Below are 3,807 nucleotides of genomic sequence, written 5' to 3' on the forward strand. Positions count from 1 at the left end.
AGACGTCTATTCTTAGACGATTTTTAGACGTCTATTTTTAGACGTTTTTTATCCCATTTTTAGACGCACGTCTAATAGCCGGCTATTGCTCAGTTGGATGGTCAAAAATGATGAAGAACGAGGATTCAAAAAAAATTCAAAAATTCAAAAAACGATGGGCTACAACCCATGTTTTTTGTTTTTGTAATTTTTTTCAAAACCTCAATGATGAAAAACGGCGTGCTATAGTATGCCGTACGGTATGGGCTATAGCCCATGTTCAAAAATGATGAAAAACGAGGTTAATTTTTTTTTAAATAATTTCAAAACACGATGGGCTATAACCCATGTTTGGTTTTTTTTGTTTTTTTTTCAAAACCTCAAAAATGACGGCGTGCTATAGTATGCCGTACGTACGGTATGGGCTATAGCCCATGGTCAAAAATGATGAAAAACGAGGATAAAAAAATTAAAATAAAATAGACGTCTAAAACACGTCTAAAAATAGACGTGTTTTAGACGTCTATTTTTTGACGTTTTTTATCCCATTTTTAGACGCACGTCTAATAGCCGGCTATTGCTCAGTGGGATGGTCAAAAATGATGAAAAACGAGGATAAAAAAAAAAATCAAAAATTCAAAAAACGATGGGCTATAACCCATGTTTTTTTTTTTCATTTTTTTTAAATCCTCAAAAATGATGAAAAACGGCGTGCTACAGTATGCCGTACGATATGGGCTATTAGACGAGCGTCTAAAAATGGGATAAAAAACGTCAAAAAATAGACGTCTAAAACACGTCTAAAAATAGACGTGTTTTAGACGTCTATTTTTAGACGTTTTTTAGACATCTATTTTTAGAAGTTTTTTATCCCATTTTTAGACGCACGTCTAATAGCCGGCTATTGCTCAGTGGGATGGTCAAAAATGATGAAAAACGAGGATAAAAAAAATAATCTAAAATTCAAAAAACGATGGGCTATAACCCATGTTTTTTTTTTTTTTTAATTCAAATCCTCAAAAATGATGAAAAACGGCGTGCTACAGTATGCCGTACGATATGGGCTATTAGACGAGCGTCTAAAAATGGGATAAAAAACGTCAAAAAATAGACGTCTAAAACACGTCTAAAAATAGACGTGTTTTAGACGTCTATTTTTAGACGTTTTTTAGACATCTATTTTTAGAAGTTTTTTATCCCATTTTTAGACGCACGTCTAATAGCCGGCTATTGCTCAGTGGGATGGTCAAAAATGATGAAAAACGAGGATAATTTTTTTTTTTTTAAATCAAAAAACGATGGGCTATAACCCATGTTTTTCTTTTGTTTTTTTTGTTTTCAAATCCTCAAAAATGATGAAAAACGGCATGCTATAGTATGCCGTACGGTATGGGCTATAGCCCATGGTCAAAAATGATGAAAAACGAGAATTAAAAAAAAATTCAAAAATTCAAAAAACGATGGGCTATAACCCAGGTTTTTTTTTTCTTCATTTTTTTCAAATCCTCAAAAATGATGAAAAACGGCGTGCTACAGTATGCCGTACGGTATGGGCTATAGCCCATGGTCAAAAATGATGAAAAACGAGGATATTTTTTTTTGTTTTTTCATTTTTTTCAAATCCTCAAAAATGATGAAAAACGGCGTGCTATAGTATGCCGTACGATATGGGCTATTAGACAAGCGTCTAAAAATGGGATAAAATTTTTCTAAAAATAGACGTCTAAAACACGTCTAAAAATAGACGTTTTTTAGACGTCTATTCTTAGACGATTTTTAGACGTCTATTTTTAGACGTTTTTTATCCCATTTTTAGACGCACGTCTAATAGCTGGCTATTGCTCAGTTGGATGGTCAAAAATGATGAAGAACGAGGATTCAAAAAAAATTCAAAAATTCAAAAAACTATGGGCTACAACCCATGTTTTTTGTTTTTGTAATTTTTTTCAAAACCTCAATGATGAAAAACGGCGTGCTATAGTATGCCGTACGGTATGGGCTATAGCCCATGTTCAAAAATGATGAAAAACGAGGTTAATTTTTTTTTAATAATTTCAAAACACGATGGGCTATAACCCATGTTTGGTTTTTTTTGTTTTTTTTTCAAAACCTCAAAAATGACGGCGTGCTATAGTATGCCGTACGTACGGTATGGGCTATAGCCCATGGTCAAAAATGATGAAAAACGAGGATAAAAAAATTAAAATAAAATAGACGTCTAAAACACGTCTAAAAATAGACGTGTTTTAGACGTCTATTTTTAGACGTTTTTTTATCCCATTTTTAGACGCACGTCTAATAGCCGGCTATTGCTCAGTGGGATGGTCAAAAATGATGAAAAACGAGGATTCAAAAAAAATCAAAAAACAATGGGCTATAACCCATCGTTTTTCATTTTTTTTCATTTTTTTCAAATCCTCAAAAATGATGAAAAACGGCGTGCTATAGTATGCCGTACAGTAGGGGCTATTAGACAAGCGTCTAAAAATGGGATAAAATTTTTCTAAAAATAGACGTCTAAAACACGTCTAAAAATAGACGTTTTTTAGACGTCTATTCTTAGACGATTTTTAGACGTCTATTTTTAGACGTTTTTTATCCCATTTTTAGACGCACGTCTAATAGCCGGCTATTGCTCAGTTGGATGGTCAAAAATGATGAAGAACGAGGATTCAAAAAAAATTCAAAAATTCAAAAAACGATGGGCTACAACCCATGTTTTTTGTTTTTGTAATTTTTTTCAAAACCTCAATGATGAAAAACGGCGTGCTATAGTATGCCGTACGGTATGGGCTATAGCCCATGTTCAAAAATGATGAAAAACGAGGTTAATTTTTTTTTTAATAATTTCAAAACACGATGGGCTATAACCCATGTTTGGTTTTTTTTGTTTTTTTTTCAAAACCTCAAAAATGACGGCGTGCTATAGTATGCCGTACGTACGGTATGGGCTATAGCCCATGGTCAAAAATGATGAAAAACGAGGATAAAAAAATTAAAATAAAATAGACGTCTAAAACACGTCTAAAAATAGACGTGTTTTAGACGTCTATTTTTAGACGTTTTTTTATCCCATTTTTAGACGCACGTCTAATAGCCGGCTATTGCTCAGTGGGATGGTCAAAAATGATGAAAAACGAGGATAAAAAAAAAAATCAAAAATTCAAAAAACGATGGGCTATAACCCATGTTTTTTTTTTTCATTTTTTTCAAATCCTCAAAAATGATGAAAAACGGCGTGCTACAGTATGCCGTACGATATGGGCTATTAGACGAGCGTCTAAAAATGGGATAAAAAACGTCAAAAAATAGACGTCTAAAACACGTCTAAAAATAGACGTGTTTTAGACGTCTATTTTTAGACGTTTTTTAGACATCTATTTTTAGAAGTTTTTTATCCCATTTTTAGACGCACGTCTAATAGCCGGCTATTGCTCAGTGGGATGGTCAAAAATGATGAAAAACGAGGATAAAAAAAAAATCAAAAATTCAAAAAACGATGGGCTATAACCCATGTTTTTTTTTTTTTTTAATTCAAATCCTCAAAAATGATGAAAAACGGCGTGCTACAGTATGCCGTACGATATGGGCTATTAGACGAGCGTCTAAAAATGGGATAAAAAACGTCAAAAAATAGACGTCTAAAACACGTCTAAAAATAGACGTGTTTTAGACGTCTATTTTTAGACGTTTTTTAGACATCTATTTTTAGAAGTTTTTTATCCCATTTTTAGACGCACGTCTAATAGCCGGCTATTGCTCAGTGGGATGGTCAAAAATGATGAAAAACGAGGATAATTTTTTTTTTTTAAATCAAAAAACGATGGG

This window comes from Protomyctophum parallelum (assembly GCF_964188405.1).
Source record: "Protomyctophum parallelum genome assembly, chromosome: 5".
Lineage (NCBI taxonomy): Eukaryota > Metazoa > Chordata > Actinopteri > Myctophiformes > Myctophidae > Protomyctophum > Protomyctophum parallelum.